Source organism: Musca domestica, unplaced genomic scaffold (assembly GCF_030504385.1).
Source record: "Musca domestica strain aabys unplaced genomic scaffold, Musca_domestica.polishedcontigs.V.1.1 17, whole genome shotgun sequence".
Lineage (NCBI taxonomy): Eukaryota > Metazoa > Arthropoda > Insecta > Diptera > Muscidae > Musca > Musca domestica.
The window spans coordinates 2,789,616-2,809,111 of record NW_026712230.1 but is presented as its reverse complement, the minus strand read 5'-3'; the positions used below and the strand labels follow the sequence as shown (position 1 = coordinate 2,809,111).

General features: G+C 34.8%; 1 protein-coding gene across 1 annotated transcript in view; it reads right to left on the bottom strand.

The window, feature by feature from the left end:
• The window catches only part of LOC101894265 (protein espinas), a 110,924-nt gene that overhangs the window by 6,294 nt on the left and 85,134 nt on the right, over positions 1–19,496 (bottom strand). The gene's annotated exons all lie outside the window — the stretch shown is intronic.

Here is a 19,496-nt window from a genome sequence, read left to right as displayed (position 1 = left end):
GAATATTGGGAGGTACTCTTATATGGGGCTATACGAAAACGTGGACCAACACTAAACTTAAATTGAGTTCGAGGTTAGCCCACATTGTATATAGACAAAAAAGGGGTATCTAATACAAATTTAACCTTGTCACTTCTTCTAGCTCCAAAACCAAATATAACAAATTGAATATCGTAAGTTGCGAAGCAGATTTTTATTCAAGCTTTTCATATACCAATATTTTTATTTACCAATATATACCCGTGGATTATGATGTGTTCTACGTCTCAGAAGAACATTAAAGTTTTTATCTCCCAACTACCAAACAGTAGTCAATCACCTCTACCTTTTCTTCGTCTTCACATAATCTACAGTCGTCGGGACCACCATGGTTCCTTACAGTGGTCAGTCAATATGCCTTCCACGATTCTTAGATTGGACCTAGTAATTGAAAGAAGGGCATTTTCCCACCAGAATACCGGCCAGATGGCCCAAGAAACCTTGCAACCGTTTTCTAGGTGCCAGCTTTTCGTTCAAAGCCTTTTTTTAATCGGCTGACATAATAAAGTGGTTTGATATTCCTTCAATCGGTAGGCCAAACGACTGGGAACCACCTCTAATAAGTTCGCCACCAACTTAATTCCCCACTATCCTGGGACCCAACAAAGCTTAATGAATTCACGTATTCAAGACGGAAGTTCTTGCAGTCAAGATTGGCTGTCAATTTGATGGCACTTGACTCGATGACTTTGGCCCTGTTATGCAACAACAAAGTTCTTTACCATTTCGGCTGCCTTCTTTATTGCAATAATCTCCGCCTGCAGTTATTCAATGTATGGTCGAAGCCCCCAACCCTTTTCTATAGCGTCCCTGCATCAAGAGAGGGCAATAAGATCTTTGTTGTGTGCTTCTTGATGTTTCTGCCCCATTTTAAATCAGACCTCCTAAAAACTCGGGTACTCCATGCAGTAGAAAAGGCTAAACGAACAGAACTCTATTTTTAGTACTCGCTCTAATTCTTTGTCAATTTTAGAGTGGGACCCAAATTCGTTCTAAAACGAGCAGTTTCTACTCTTGTCCAGCAAACTTATAGTTTTAAACATAGCGTTGTTGTATTTTTATCCATGTGTATTTCTTACACATTCAGGCTTAGAAAATCATATGGCAAAAAAGGTAGTACAGATTGGGAATTCCAAATTCAAACAATGGGAAAATTCCGTTAAAAATTAATTATCAGTAGGTATGGTTATGGACCAATTTCTAAATCAACAGAAATACCTTAAATCGGACGATAATAAATTGTACCTGAAATATATTTACGTACAGGGATTACCCATATCCACTCGTATTTTCACTTTGTGGCGTCTAAAATGCTTATTCCGAGGAGTTTCTTTCGGAATGACAAACATAATATACCCTCCATAATATAGTGGAGGTCATAGAAAATAGTAGGCTTTTTAAACTATTGAAAGTTTCATTCCTAACCTTATTTTTGGAACATATTTTTATGACCTACATACATTTTAATGGCATTCAACAAATTTGTATTAACACTTATTTCAACACTTTAACTTTCAACGTGGAACTCGTTTTTTTTTTCACTTGAAAGCATCTGAACTACAATGGAACAGCGTCTCCTTTGATCCTTTTTTCTTTTGAGTACAAAGTTCTACTTCCTCATACAAATCTTGAGTGCACACATGAGGAGGTCATAGAGATGTGTTTGAATGATTTTAAGGATCTTTTACACTTTGTTGCCTGGCTGTTATTTTCTTCCTCCTCCTCTTTTAGGAACACAACAAAACATCTACGACAAGGAGTAAAAAACCCGAGCTTAATTGTCACCACAAGCCAACAGAGTGGAGCAATTCAAGTGTTTTCCAACTTATAGGAAATTATGTCATTACAACAAAAGCAATGTAAAGAAAATTAACGTGGAAATAGAATCGTCGTCACACACACAGGCACACGCATCCATTCGAATACTCGCCGCCACGAAACACACAAAACAATAAAAGCAAAATAAGAAACATTAGCAAAAACCAATGTTGGTTGCATGGTTTCAATTTATGTATTTTATGGTTTTTTAGCCCCGTCTCCTAACCCCCATCCATCCAACACCATTACTGACTTAACTGTCGCGTTTTAATTTCAAAGCAACCGACACTTAACATTGTTTCATTAAAGGTCTCTCGCCCCTCCCGCTTTATGTCTTTCGCTCTGGGGTAATTGAAAAACCAACTATGTAAAAGTTTTGCCATCACCCCCAATAGCCTGCGGCCACCTCCCACCCCACAGCCAACATTTACTGGCTATGAGTGCAAATGACATTAATTAGTCGGATCCATGCTGTGTCTTGGGGTTTTTGCAACATTTCGTACTGCCACTGCTACTACATATTATGTAATGTACTAGTCTCATTTCGATTCTAATAAATTGCCCGGGATATAATTAAACCGGAAAAAAGTTCAGATTTTGCTTAAATGTTGCGGAAAACGGAAATAAAACATGAAAATTTGACGAAGTTAAATGAAAGGCAAAAGAAACATAATTGTAAATTTTGTATTTATACTTAGCACTAATGGCACGGGAAAAAGTTCAGGAAGAAGTAGAACAGAAGGAAAACAACAACTCATTAATAAGAAGAATGGTAATTACCAAAGGAGGCTGGTGAATAATGGCAACATTTTTGTAAAATTGCTGTAAATGTTCTGCAGGGAATTAAGCAACTTGATGTAATGACAGTTTCGGCGTAGTTGTTGAATTTATATTGTTTGTTAAATATATTTCTTATTGTTGGATGTTAACTTTTACACAGGAATTGTTTTGTTAAAACAAAAATTATGTTTTATTACTTTCTGCCTTATTTTTTAGATGCACAAAAAGTTAGCTTGCTTTCCTCGTTCGAAAAAACATTGAATAACTGGGAAAACAAGTAGGCAGTTAATATCTCTGAACTAGAAGGAAGGATTTGCATAGGGAATTTAAGGACCTTTCCCACTTTCCCGAAAGCGTTGGAGAGTGGTAGATCTCCTGAATGGCAATCACTTTGCAGATACCAAAGGTAATAAGAACTATTTCGCCTTAAAATGTTTTAAGCTATCTAATTCATCAAACACGCATAATCGTCAGTAAAGTCTTGGGAATTTGTGAATAATCCCGGACCCAGCAGTAAGTTCGGCAGAGTCGAACATTGAATACCCTCAAACATCTGGAAGAAATTTGCAAATTATATAAAAAAATAAATAAATAACAGAAAATAGAAGAAAAATACTGCAAAAATCATAAAAATGCCGAATATAGGGAGGAACCTTTAAATGGACGTGGACCTGCATAAGCATGTTTCGGTTACAGGCTGTAGCACTCATCACGAATAATACAAAATTTGAAACAACTCCAGTGGATAATGTCTCCAAAATCGTCAAAATACCGAATATAAGGAAATACCGTTATATGGGGGCTATGCGAAGACGTGGTCCTGTATGAACAATTTTCAGTCATAGGAGCTAGTACCTATTAGGAACTTCAAATTTGAAACATTTCCGGTGAAAAGTTGGACAACAATAAAATATTGCAAAAAAACGACACTTAACTGCCAGCCAGTGAATCGTGGGTCGATGGAGTATAACCCTACTGTTTTTCAGACCTCTCCCGCAAAATGACGAATTTTGAATATTAAAAATCATCATAAATCGTAAAAAGTTTATCCGATTTACTCACACATTAGCTCTACTACAAAGACGGAATGTGGCGGTCTCCGGCAGTCACCTACAGACGATCCATATAACGGCAACAGCCACTTTATAATATTTTGAAGACCTATACTGCATTCACCTACCAATTTCACTGGCATTTCAAGTTTAAATGGAACTCGTTCGAATTCCTCAATAATTTAATTCATAAGGGTTTCTTTACAACAAGTTTTCTTTTAATTTAACTGGCATTTAAAAAAATTGGATAAGTCAAAAATTTCATAGAAAATAAGTTAATGCATAGGAAGAGAACGGATAATCTGATTGTTCAAACTTTGCATTGTTCTGGATATTTGAATTACCGCAAAATCTGGTGCGAGAATGAACAAGATCGGACTACTCTTTTTAGTACGTCTCCCAAATTTAGAATATCTAAATGGAATATCTAAAATGTGAAATATACTGCAGATTCTCTTCAAATTGTACACATACCAATATTTTTACCATTATAACATCTGGTGTAAAGATGAAGTATAGCGGATCACTGCTTCTAGTACCACTGCTTTGAATAACCAAAACGCTCATAAAATGCGAAATAAGCATCCGATTATTTTCAAACTTGGCATATTCCAATATTTCTACCAATTCAAGATCTGGTGGGAAGATGGAATACAACGGACCACTCCTTTAAATACCTTTCCCACAAAGGGTCAAAATTTGGAATATCTAAAACGCTCAATGCGAAACATGCATCAGGCTCTCTTTCAATTTCGCACATCCCAATATTTTAAGCATTACAAGATAGGGTGTGATATATGGGATATGCCAGCTCACACCCTTGGTACCTTCTCTACAAAGGTCAACATTTTGAATAAGATGGGATATATCGGCCCAATCCTTTCAATATCTCCGCCACAACGGGACAACATTTTGAATAATAATAACTGTTATAAAATGTGAAAAAAGAGTCAACCATCACAAGATCAGTTATGAAGAACGGAATGATATATACCCCTACAACGGATCTATATTTTGAATAAACAAACATGAATCAAGTTGAAACAACCTAATAAAGGGTGATTTTTTTGAGGTTAGGATTTTCATGCATTAGTATTTGACAGATCACGTGGGATTTCAGACATGGTGTCAAAGAGAAAGATGCTCAGTATGCTTTGACATTCCATCATGAAAAGACTTACTAACGAGCAACGCTTGCAAATCATTGAATTTTATTACCAAAATCAGTGTTCGGTTCGAAATGTGTTTCGCGCTTTACGTCCGATTTATGGTCTACATAATCGACCAAGTGAGCAAACAATTAATGCGATTGTGACCAAGTTTCGCACTCAGTTTACTTTATTGGACATTAAACCAACCACAAGAATGCGTACAGTGCATACAGAAGAGAACATTGCGTCTGTTTCTGAGAGTGTTGCTGAAGACCGTGAAATGTCGATTCGTCGCCGTTCGCAGCAATTGGGTTTGTGTTATTCGACCACATGGAAGATTTTACCCAAAGATCTTGGTGTAAAACCGTATAAAATACAGCTCGTGCAAGAACTGAAGCCGAACGATCCGCCACAACGTCGAATTTTCAGTGAATGGGCCCTAGAAAAGTTGGCAGAAAATCCGCTTTTTTATCGACAAATTTTGTTCAGCGATGAGGCTCATTTCTGGTTGAATGGCTACGTAAATAAGCAAAATTGCCGCATTTGGAGTGAAGAGCTACCAGAACCCGTTCAAGAACTGCCCATGCATCCCGAAAAATACACTGTTTGGTGTGGTGTTTACGCTGGTGGAATCATTGGACCGTATTTTTTCAAAGATGCTGTTGGACGCAACGTTACGGTGAATGGCGATCGCTATCGTTCGATGGTAACAAACTTTTTGTTGCCAAAAATGGAAGAACTGAACTTGGTTGACATGTGGTTTCAACAAGATGGCGCTACATGCCACACAGCTCGCGATTCTATGGCCATTTTGAGGGAAAACTTCGGAGAACAATTAATCTCAAGAAATGGACCGGTAAGTTGGCCACCAAGATCATGCGATTTGACGCCTTTAGACTATTTTTTGTGGGGCTACGTCAAGTCTAAAGTCTACAGAAATAAGCCAGCAACTATTCCAGCTTTGGAAGACAACATTTCCGAAGAAATTCGGGCTATTCCGGCCGAAATGCTCGAAAAAGTTGCCCAAAATTGGACTTTCCGAATGGACCACCTAAGACGCAGCCGCGGTCAACATTTAAATGAAATTATCTTCAAAAAGTAAATGTCATGGACCAATCTAACGTTTCAAATAAAGAACCGATGAGATTTTGTAAATTTTATGCGTTTTTTTTTTTTTAAAGTTATCAAGCTCTTAACAAATCACTCTTTACTACAGAATGTCTACTATGGAGATATAATATATTGGTCCTCTGTTTCTGTAATCTCCCACGCACACACACACACATTTTTGAATAATGCAAAATATGTCAACGATTTTCTTCAAACCTTGTATATAACAATATTTTTAACAACAAGAGATCTGATCTGAATATGAAATATATGAGTACACTCCTCCCGGTACCTAATTTTTTAAATAAAATCTTGTACAATATTTCTGGTAACTTCCCAAAAGTAACTCCCAAAAGTATAAACACATTACCCAAGACCTACCACCCCTAATGATTATATCAGACTAAGGTCTTAATCTAAAAAGACAATTTTGTTTTACTCAATCGGTAGCCCTCCTATAGAGGGTCAACATTTCGAATAATAATAAAACATGTCAAAATATATGTCAATAAACGGATGAAGGTGTCAATCTATCGGCAAAACCGACTGATACTCTTTAACTTGTTTTTTTTTTAGATTTTATACAAAACCCATTCTAAAATATTATTATTAAATCCGATTTCATTTTTCATTTCTCGGATGTACAAAAACTTTAACGTAATTTGTAAATTTTATGAATAATGTAAAACAAATCATAAAATGTCCTCCATTTTCTCTCGAATTTATCACATCAAACTTGTACTAGTAATTAGGATTTAATGATAAATATTTTTTATTTCTACTCAAAAATATTCACATTTTACTACCTTGTAAATAATTACTACCTTTTCTCATTAATCTTATCGGATCCAATTAATCCAATATCCTCTTTTTCCTGTTTGTCTTCCTTTGCCATTTAACGCCCTTTTTCCGAACTCCGGTCATCCAAATGTCAACAAGTTTTGCGAGTTTAATTTCACGGCATTGACGTTAACAGAGGTTGACAAAGAAGTCAAAAGAAAATGAAACTCCTACAATTGTCCTCTCCGAACAACCGACAGTTAGCTTGTATATCTGTCTGTCTCTGCAATATTTGTATTGACAAATTGTCACTCATTCATTCGTTCGTTTCGTTTGTGTGATAGGTCGATCCTTTTTTCGTTGAGTTTGATTGAAGTGCCAACCTGAGGCTAATGTCAAGAAAAGGTCATTGGCTGATAATACAACTGTCTTTTCGTTTATGTCCAAATTGTCGTTAGTATTGTCCAGTTGTTGTTGTTCTTCACTCCGTGTGTTACGTGGAAATCGTTGGGGGTTATCCTTATCCTATTTGAAAAAGTATTTAGCAAACTAATACTTTGGATAATTTTTTGTCTCTTTTCATGCACGAACGATGACAAAGTTTGTCCGGAACCGGAATTATTAATGGTTCTTGTCATCATTTCTTTCTGCAGTACATAAACATTGTTCGTGCTTTTCCTCCCAACTTTCTTCCTTTGGCCATTTGTCGACACATTACAGAATGCTTGACGTAGATTGTAAGAAGATGATTTCGCTCATCATGGCCTTTTTCATTTTGTTTTCTTGGATTTTTTTGTGATTTTTTCATTTTTATCAGCTTGCTTTGATTATGTTTCTTTTGGCAAAACCTGCAGCAATTGGAATTTCTTTTTTCCCTTTCTTCGATGTTTGCATACACTTGAATGAATTCTTTCATTATTTTTATATGGGGGTATAGGGTTGGTCCTTTTTTGCTTTGCTTTTGTCCTGGCATTATCCTTTCACGAACCTTGTCAAATACGCCAACATTATTGTTTGCGTTCTTCATTACGGGATGACATTTTTTCGTTTCCTCTTGGCGTGTGTTAATTTCACATTTTGTGAGAGACACGCGTTGACGTGTTCGTTAGCATGGTTGGCTGGAATTCAATATTTGGCATTCGTATTTTTTTTTCTGGGCCATTGAACATTTTCCTGATTTCTTTATAAAGCGTCGTTTTATGCAAAGATTGCTGCGAAGGCATTAGCAACAGCGAAGGTGATTATTTTAACACTTTAAGTTTCATTTTAATATATTTCCGACTACATATTTGCTTTTAATTTGGATATCAGTGAAGTAGACAGTGAAGAGGGGAATAGAGCAGTTTTAAAGATATAGGGGAGCGATTTTGATACAAAACCTTTTCTAAATACCCTGTCCTATGTAAGCGGTGTGAATTTCGAGTTTTCGAACTAGTTAATATGAGCAATTTATTGTTGAAAATGTAAAATGTATATGGTATAAATCGGTTAAATGCTTTGAAAAATGGAAAATGGTTGGTATTGTGTCTAGGATAATTCAAGCTTTAAATCGACTATATCGGTCAAGGTTATTCTTATAGCTTCTAAATCTATAAAAGAGGAAAATGTTTGTATGTCTGTAATTTATGCACTCGAAAACCGCTGAACAGATTTCCCTGAAAATTTCCAAGTATACTACAACATCGCCTGAAAGTAACATAGGCTATTTAAATTTTTGAAATTCCACTTGAAACTGGAGATATAGCATTAGAATCGGAAGTATCTCCCAAAATATCTCCCATATCTACTGATCGATTACAGATGTATTGTCCAAATTTGGAATGTGTAACGGAACTTGAAACAAAAACAAATTTGCCCAATTTTTTTTTTGAAATCGGTTCAGATTTGGATATAGCTCCCATATATATTTTCATTTCAATGAAATTTGGAAAAAGTGATGGAATTTGTCTAGGAAATTGTTTTGGCAAATTATATCGAATTCGGTTCAGATTTGGATATGGCTCCTATATAATTTTCGACCGATTTCGTTTATTTGATGCACCAAACACGATATGTATGTTCGATTGCAATGAAATTTGGAATGTGTGAAGGGATTTTGATCCAAAAATAAATTCTTCAAATTATATTGAAATCGGTTCAGATTTGGATATAGCTCCCATATATATTTTCGGCCGATTGCATATATTTGATTCCAATGAAATTCGGCATGAGTGACTAAATCTGGTAAAAAAATAAATTTGTCAATTTATATTCAAATCGGTTCAGATTTAGATATAGCACCCATATATATTTTCGACGATTTTATATATTTGATGCACCCAACGCGATATGTATGTCCGATTCCAAATAAATTCGGACAGAGAGACGAAATCAGGTACCAAATTACATTGAAATGGGTTGAGGTTTCGGTATAGCTCCCATATATATTTTCGGATATGTGGAAGGTGTGATGTAAAAGTTAATTTTGTCAAATTATATTGAAATCGGTTCAGATTGGGATATTATTTTATTAAGAAGCATCGACCCACAGCGCTTTGCAATAGTATTAGGGTAATTGTAAAAAACCTTATTCAAATTGGCGGTGTTCAGTCCAAATGTTGATATAGCTCACATATATATCTTCGTCCGATTTCAATTTTATTGTCGCAAAATGTATATTATTTGTCCAGATCCTTATTTCGGCACATTCGATCGAATTCAAATGTTTGATTCGATTTGATGTTTGAGTCCCTCACGTTCTTAGTACGCGCTCCACAACAATTATATTTGGTATCAGATACAGCTCAGATACACCTTTGTTAGATTCTATCGATATCGGATCCTTAATCCGATTTCAGGCCCCGATAATGGCTAATATCTGCCAAAATGGAGTGAATTTTGGGGCGTACGTTTTCATTTTGAGGAACTCGGCTCCGATATATATTTTTTTAATATAATCCTTTTCCAAGTGATATCATGCACTCTATAGCAAACTATAACTGCTCTAAAGCAAAATGTTGATAGGTGGTATGATCTACTGGAAATTAATTCTTTTTTTACGCGAGTTCTACTAAATATGAATAGTGATATAGGGTATCACATAGTCAGCCCCGCCCGGCTTTTAACTGTTCCTTACTGTTTTTTTATACCCTACACCACAAGGTGGTCAGGGTATTATGTCCTTGTGTATTTGTTTGTAACAGGCAAAAGAAAGCGAGATAGACCCATAGTTCCTTTTGATGATCTGCATAGAATCACATTCTGAGTTGATTTATGCATGTCAGTCCTTCTGTCCGTCCGTGTATTCTTGTGTACAAAATGCAGGTTGCATTTATTATCCGATTGAGATGAAATTTTCCAAACAACATTTGTTTGGTTCAAGGACGAACCCTATTGAAATCGGAGATAATAGTATGGAATTTTGTACATACAACCAAATTAGGCCAAATTTGATCGAAATCGGTTCAGATATAGCTATAGCTCCCATATATAATGTTCATCCGATTTGTTGTATTTGTTATCCACAGCCGTAATATGCACTCCGTAACAACGATATTCAGGGAAATATATCAAATACAGCTCAGAAATATCTTTGCAAAATTTTATCGAGATCGGTTCAGATTTGGATATAGCTCCCATATATATCTTTATCTGATTTCAAATTTATTTTGCACCAAATGGGCAATACAAGTCCGAATTTAAAAGATACAAATGCTTCGGCATATTTAGTCCTTTGAATTTTAAATTATAATTATAATCATAGGGTGTATGATTGCATTCTCAAATAAAATCTTTTAATTGTTATGTGGAGCTCAACTAAATTAGCTAAGTGGTGTAGGGTATCATGAAATCGGCCCACCCGACTTTAGGATTTTCTTTACTGGTTATTACTTAAGTTCATTTTTTCGAATAAAAAGCTATAATATGCAAAACACTATGTGGTTAATGCTTCAAGCAATTTAAACCAAAGCCATTCATCTGATTCAGCATAGATGGCGTGAATCTCGGAGAAAATTACGTTATTCAAGTGTAACTTGCTCGTTGTAATAGTAAAATTTGTTTAAATTTGTTTTAAAACTACATAAAATTTCAAACATTTTCCTATAACTTAACACAAACTGTGAGTACATTATTAAATTTTTAAAATATATCTTTAAACCAGCATCAGAATAAAAATTTTTTAAGTTAGCCCTCCAGCTAGTTATCTTAGTTATAACAATGCACTTTTCATTTCATATTTCATTCTTTTTTTTTTTTGCTCAAGATATTATTTTTTTCCAACATTTTATATTTGCATAAGATAAAAGTTATGGCAAAATAAAAAACTAACTCCCAAGAAAAGTACAAGTGACTGGCTAGTGCGTGTATCTACATACCACTATGTCTGAGATAATTTAAACTCGAATCCAGTCAATAGCCATTTTCCCCTATCTCCCCCACGTTTTATTTGAAAAAGAAGCGTTTCATTTCATATTTTGTTTGTCTGCTTCTGAATGAATTGCAGAGTTTTCTCCTTCTTTATTATTGCTTTGAACACTGAACACCCTGTCATCTGCGTAAAAGGGAAACTGTTGTATACGGCTGTCTGGTGTGGCGGCAAGCGTTGGATGAAAAGGAATTTTTGCAAGGAGCGGCAAAAAAACGAACGGAGTCTTGTTAACGTCTTTCTCTTTTGTATTATTTCGCTTCTTTTTAATTAAACATCGTTGTAGTATTATCAAGGATTTTTCTTATTGTTTGAAGACTTTGAAACTTTGAAGTTGTTCCCTTTTTTTCAGTTGCTGCCGTTGTTGTTAAGTGAAAAAAGGTATTTATGGCCATTTTCTTTCAACTAGTCCTTGTTGTAATAAAAAACACAGTCTATTGTTTGAAAACAGTCGCCTCACAGAGATTTTCGCTAGCATTTCCATGGCAGGTATCGGGGAGTATTTATTGTCAGGGAATCTTTTGTTGGAATTTTGATTTTTAGACAGACATGTTCAAAAAGCAATCGTTTTTAATGAATAATTAAAGAGAAGACGTTATAATTTTAAAGAGCGGGGCGAACGACATTGGTTCCACTAGGAAAACATGAAAATTATAAAATAACCCTTAATGTGGTGGCAACAGTTTCGACTTCTAGCAATATTTTCTTACCAACAGATAATTGAAATGGCGTTAAATCGCACGATATAGGCAACCAATTTACTGCTACCGAATGTGAAATAAAATGTTAAAATCACCGAACTCGCCTCTCAATTGGATCATTGTTACGCGTGTTGTGTTGCATGTGGTAACGCCTTGTGGAACCACATATCATGCAATTCAAGCTCTTGCATATTGGGCTCAAAATGTTAGGTTTCATCTCACGGTAATACCCACCATTCCCAGCTACATTACGATTCGCAGTATCTTTGAAGAAGTACAATCCAATGATGCCACATTTAACCAAGTCTTTTCTGGAGGCATACGTTGAACTTTCTTAAAGAAGCATGTATTTTGATAATGAAATTCAACGATTTGAAAGCGTTTTTCGTTTGTAAGACGATTCATGGTTAAACTTTCGGCCAAACTGAAAATGTTTGACAGCAAACAAAACAAGAAACGTGCGCGAGCTGTTCAACCTAGTGTCACCATAAATATGATACCTTAAAAATCACAATTTGCTTTCATAACCTACAGAGATTTTCCTGTATTTTTTGTGTGTTGCACCGATATATGGACTCTATATATATTTCGGGACTCCAGGTGTATATGGAGGTGTATATGAATTGGTTTAAGTTTTCGTCATCGCAATATTTCCATTAAATGTAGAATGTTATCGATGAGGGAATATAAGTTCCGCTCTTCTCTATTGTATACAATTAAATAAATTGTAAAGGTATTCAAATTGTTCACCTTCTATGGAGTTGGTTCCCAAGGAATAGGCCAATATTTTCCCTTTCGTATCGGTCCTAATTAAATATGATATAAATATTGCGACGTGTCAGGTTTGGACTACCTTCACTTTATAATGTGATAATTTTTAGAAAATGTGCCAGACATAGTCGACCGAAATATTCCATTTTTATACTTCATCTAATACAGATAAAAATATATTTTTTTCAAAATTACAAAAAATTCGAACATCTATGTCCAATTTTATGCGAAATCAAAAATTTCGTATTAATTTCAGGTTTCTGGTTGAGAGAAATATTAAGTTATATAGCAAGCTGTAAAGAATCGCCGACTTGTTTAATGATAATTAATTGAGAATTATGACGTGTTGGTCAGGCACCATAAGGGGTTCGCAGATATATATAATCTTTACAACAGATTTTGTGTTAGTATAAATAATGGGATGTGAAATGAAGGTCGTTTTAAGACCTTCACGTATAATCAAAATAATAAAAATGGGTTGTAGTTCCTGTGGCGGAACATTGTTGATATAGGTCCATGTCTTCGTATATCCACATTTTTCAATGGAATTGCTTTAAATTTCGTATTTGAAATTCGAAATTCGTACTACAGCATATGACATAAAAAATACTTTTGAAGTCAGGATCTTCGTATCCCCACATAAGAGATATCATTTAAGTAGCATATTTCGAAGGATTTTAAAATTTTCGATATCGGTTTATGAATGTCAGTAAGTCTGACCGTCTGCCCACGTATTTTTATGAACAAATTGCAGGTCGCCTTTTATTGATATGAAATTTTTTATACATAATTTGTTTGGCCTAGAGCGAACTCCATATCGTAACGTTTCATTCATTTCATGAAACTGCTTCATCAAATTGACGCACAAAATTAAATATAATAATTATCACTATTTTCCCTCTAATTATAAATACTTTGGTTGCGTATTTGCTTGTATCAGACAGCGCGGTTTACACATTTTTTACTGAATTTTGAAAAAAGAAGTAGTTTCGTAATATTAATAAAATCCGTATCAAATATTCAATGAATCCAAAAATCATTGAATTTTAAAGCAACGTAAGTTTTCATTGCATGAACAAAATATTTAATATATAAATGTAGCTTTTCAATGCATCAATGAAAAATTTCATTGATTAACGGTTCATTGATACAACGGTTCATTGATACAACGAATCATTTTTCTTTCAGTGTTGTGTGGAAGGTATCAGGAGGAGTGGACCGATATTACCCATTTCCGAACTCGATCTAGATTGATAATAATATTACGATGTACCAAGTTTGGACCAAATCGGATACTCCCTTCCAGATTTATCGTGCACATCAGCCAAAAAAAGAGATGTACTGAAACGGATTTAGTCCAAAGAGACATTGAGTCTAAAATTGTTATTTCGATGAGGCACGTTTTGGCCGTATCAAATGATATATACTCTCTGTAGCAATATGGCTAAGGGTAACAATGGGTAACAATAAAAATAACAATGATACAAGTAATGTAAGATTGAGCATTTCTATATTAAAGGCTGAGAATATATATCTGTAAACCAAACAAGTGTTTGCTTCTCAAAAACTGCAGTATAGATAAACAAGTAAGCAAAGGCTACAGTCGAGCGAGGCCGACCGTTGAATACCCTACAACACTATAATAAACGATACAGTTTATATAGGCCAGATACTTGAAAGTATTCCGCAAGATATTGTGACAAATAATAAAAGAAAACCATCAGGTTTCGTTCTCTAATTTTGGAATAATAGCAACTTTAACTAATTTGCTCATCTCCATTTTATTGGTAGATGTTGCACGTAAATGGTCTTCCTAGATCTGGAACCAATATTTCCCAAAGACCTATAATCTCTCAGAAGTGGCAAAAGATTAACATTTATTATTGGTTTTTGACTGAAACGCATCTATATGAGATACAGACATTCGACTATATTCTTCAACGAAATCAGCGTTAACGAAATAGTCAGAAGTGCGTCTTTCCTGTATTTGTGAATTCTCCAAAAAGTCACTGGAATGGACATTTTCGTATTTTATCTACAAAAGTTGGCAAACTATTTCACACATTAAATATTATTAGATGGCCATCCAAAACTGCTTGGCTTTTGTAATGTCCGGTAACTCCCATTCAAATGTGCGTGAGGATCGGGCGATAATTACGACCTGCAGACAATTTTGCAGTTTTTTGGTCCATTTCAACCCCTAAATATATGGCGACCATCTCCAAAAAGAGTAGGCTTCTATTCTGACCCTCATCTTATCTCCATGCAAAATTTCGTAAGGATCGGGCCATAAATGCGATCTGTATATGATATCCTGATATCCTAACTACTTAGTTTTGTTAGCTGTAGAAATATTACCAAATGTTTAATTCAAAATGAAAATATGCCAAAAATATGACAAAATTGAAAAAATTTGAGAAAATTTTACAAAATCCATATTTTCATATTTAGAGAGATATTTTTATGCGATTTTTTTAGACGTTTTTTGTTTCCTGCCAAGAGGCCATTTTGTTAATGAGAACTGTCGAAATCAGTTCAGCCGTTCTCGACATATAATAGATTTTTCAAGCATATCTTTTTTGATAAACATATATATCGCACAAATTTTGCTATATATCCGTTTTGTTGGATGTTAACATCAATGTAAAGCTCAGAAGTAACCTTGCCATGGCTTGGCGATTTCGCCGGGATTTAAAATATTCGCGGTTTAATGAAAAATTTTGAATTTTTTCAAACACAAAAGATATGGTCTATTTTACCCGCTAAATATCATCCGATGACCACCCAAATTGGTAGGCTTCTTCCCCGCCCTAAACTCTAGCTACATGCGAAGTTCCGCTTCGATTGGTCTATAATTGCGACCTGTATAGCTACTGCAAAATCCGACATTTTTTCAGTTTTTGGTCCATTTCGACCCCTAAATATTAAGCGATCATTTCCAAAAGAAATAGGGTTCTATTCTGAACCTAGCCCCACCTCCATTCTAAATTTCGTGCAGATCGGGCCATAATTGCGACCTGTAGAGTGATTACAAATTAACATGGACAGACGGACAGACGGACAGACGGACGGACGGACATACATAGCTAGATCGACTCAACTCGGCGAGATAGGAAGATCCATATATACTTTCCTATGTGGGAAATCAATATTTCGAGGTGTTACATAATTTTTGGCCCAATCAAACTTATAACACCTCCAACACATAGTGTTGTAGGGTATAAAAATTAAAAAGTTCCGACGACCAAAACCAATGGAAACTTTTCATACCCTTTAAGTATGAATTTGTTTGGACGATGGTAGATTTTCTAAGAAAAACTAATCAAGAATGATTCTTAGTTGCCTTTTTTCATTCTTTAAACATAGTATTTAGTTGCTATTCTCACTGTCAATGTCCAGCATGAAAGTCATGTTATGCGGTATTGAAAAATTAGCCAAATATGTTTGTTCTTAACAAATTTCTTATAAGCCAGCCAAGTATGCAACTACCATGTTGAAGTTTGCGCAACTTGTTACAGTAACTGTTTGGGACACGGTTTTTGTCAACGTTTTTCCCATTCCAAGAGTTTTAGTTGCTTTTATTACTGTGCTATTGTTGTTTTCAATCTTTTGTTTCGCTAGACGAACAAAACAAAAAAAGTAGTACGCCTGTCGTCGTTTACAATTGTTTTCGGACTGTTTCTACCACCTTCTTCGCCCCTCATGGTTTATGTGCATTTAATGAAATCTTTTTGTCGTCTTTCAAAAAAAAAAGCTTTTTTTCTCTGCCAAGTAAATGGGTCTCTTTAGTGTGCAAAAGACCAACTTTTGTCTTACCACCGACTCCCAGCATTAACACCACGACGATGCATGTGTTAGTCTGGACGCCAGAGCTGTCACACACCGACCAACGTTACAACGTCGTTGTAATGGCAGTGGCAACAATTGTCGTTTTTTTAATCACTGAAAATGGCAGATGAATGACAAACAACAGCGAGAGAGGGGAAAAATTGAAACAAAAGCAAACAAAACTCTGCGAAAACTCAAACTCCAATTGAAACTGAAAATGAAACGTTTTAATATTTCGCAGATAAACAAACTCGAATAAAAAACGAAAAACAAAAATGGAGTGCAAAATTGTTGCATTTTATGATTTCCTTTCGGTGCACTGGCAAAGTGTTTGCTTTCATCGAATAAATGCACAAAAACGAAAAGAAAAACTTTTGCGAAAACTTTGCATATTTTGGCGACAAGATGTCTCTCTAAGTTTATGAAAAGTTTGACGGCATTTTCAAAAGATATATCCATATTTTTTTGCATATTTTTTGAGAATAATTCATGTATGTAGATAAAAGTGAATATTTTGGTGCACAAAATATTCAAAAATGTAAAAACCGTGAGTGTGTGATTGAGCTCATAGCTAACTATAAAATGCAAATAAAATATAGATCAATTTTACAGTTCCAGCAGAAATTTAAGATAGCCTGTAAACTCCGTACTTGGTTTGTAATTCTTTGTAGATTTTATAGCTATTTTAAGAATTCGTGGCTATTTTAAATAATTTCTCGAAATTAAATTGTATTCATCAATGGTGAAACGTTTTTCAAGAACGCCAAGAGTTATTGTGTTCAAAAATGTTTTCTTTAAAATCAAAACATATATTTAGTAATGGCATTCGTAGTTTTTGAAACCATCTGATCAATAATTAATAATAATTTTTTTAGGACTGATTTTGAAATGTTTTTCGATTCTACCTCTTTGTCTTTTCCTTAACGCGAAATTAATGATCAAAAATTTGCCGAGAAAACAAGCCAGCGGCAAATTATCAAACACTCGGCACTGAAGACCCGATTCGCGATTGGTAAAGCGGCTCGTCAGGTATATTTGGTGTGAATGGTTTACCATGTTCGTGATAAGATGATTCATGAATCTTTATCAAAGTTATCACCTTGGATTTTAAGCTAATTTTTAATGTGATTTAGTGAAATTCTGCGAAGAATATTTCCTCCTTTGACACTATCAGTCTAAAACAAAGTTTTATTTTACCTCAACATGAAAAAAGTCCATTCACAATTGAAAGATTTTCAAAAAAGTCGATTTTTTTTGCAAATTTCCTTAATATATTATGGAAATAGAGATTTCTTTCTGAAACCCTTCGTCATCCGATCTTAAATAATGTTTTCTTGGGAAATTTTGGCCTAACTTATATGAAGTACAGAAATTCGTTCCTTATATTTATAAATTCCTGGTTTTGATGTTTTTCAGGTCCTTTAGTTACGATCCCGCTTAATGGAAGTTTTTAATTAATTTTGAAAAAATAATCCTCGAATTCTTATCAGTAATGTTGTATTACCTAAAATATAAGGATTTAAAGATATCTTAACCCAAAAATTCCAAAAAATGTTGAAGATGGTGAACTTTCCATCTTTTTCGCTTACTTAGCGATGCAAACTTTCAAAACGCGGATATGCAGTAATAAGTATTAGTACGTCCGAAGATATCGTTATATGTGCGCTATAAGAAAACTTGGACCTACATACAAATGTTCTGCAACCAAAGGTAAAACCCGTAACAAACTACAAATAATAATTTGCAGACCAATCCGTGAAGAAATTTTACACAAATCAGTTAGAAAATGTGACTTAAATCATCGGGTACCGTTACATGGAGGCTATAGTAAAACGTTAACCTACATAGCTAATGTTCTGTCACCAGAGGTAGAACTCGTTACCAACTCTTAATATCAAATTTGGAACAATTCCGTAGAAAAATGTGGTCATCAAAATACCGATTATCGGGAATGTAGTCGTAAGGGGAATATATGAAAACCTGGACCGATGTACCTCATTTTTAATACCAACAATTGTACATAGTATGATTTCAACAGACAGAAAGACGGACATTGGACTTTAGGGGGCCTAGGTCGAATATTTGGAGGTTTAACAGACGGATACACCCTCCTTTCCCTTTGCATATTTAGTACAGCATCATATTAAAAAATAAATAAATATAATGAATCGGATGAGCAATATATATTTGAGCTATAGCTACATCTGAACCGATTTTCACCAAATTTGACATACTGGTTTCTAGGCTCAATTTGGTCGTAAGTGCCAAATTCCATCCTATTTGGCCTTATATTACACGCTTGGTGTACAATATAAGGCAAATCGGACGAAGATATATATGGAAGCCTTATCCACATCTAAACCGATCCCGATAAAATTTGGGAAAAGTATTTATGTGCCGTATTTGCTTTATTTCACCAAATATCTTTGATACAGAGAGCATATTACGGGTGCGGAGGACAAAAATATCAAATCGGATGAAAAATATTTATGGAAGCTATAGCTCAATCTGCACCGATTTCAATCAAATTTGGTATACTTGTTTCTAGGTCTACTTTGGTCGTATACGCGAAATTCCATACTATTTGGGCTGACATTACACGTTTGGTGCAAAATAAAAAGCAAATCGGACTAAGATATATATAGGAGCTTTATCTAAATTTTGTCCGATTATCTCCAATTTCAATAGGGTTCGCTTAAAAAAATGACTTGTGCAAAACTTCATCTGAATCGGGCAACAAATGCGATCTGTACTTTGTTTACAAACATACATGGAGAGACGGACGAACATGTATAAATCGAATCAGAATGTGATTCTATGCAGATCACCAAAAGGAACTATGGGTCTATCTCGTTTACTTTTCCCTGTTACAAACAAATGCACAAAGACATAATACCCTTACCACCTTGTGGTGTAGGTATAATAGACGAGCCATTTATATAGGGCTTCTGCCAAAAAGTGCAGCGTTATTAAAATTTTATATGAGAAGTTTTTTCATTTGACGAGATACCAATTCGATTGGGATTTTTTCATGTTATATGAGTGCAACAACAAAGATTGG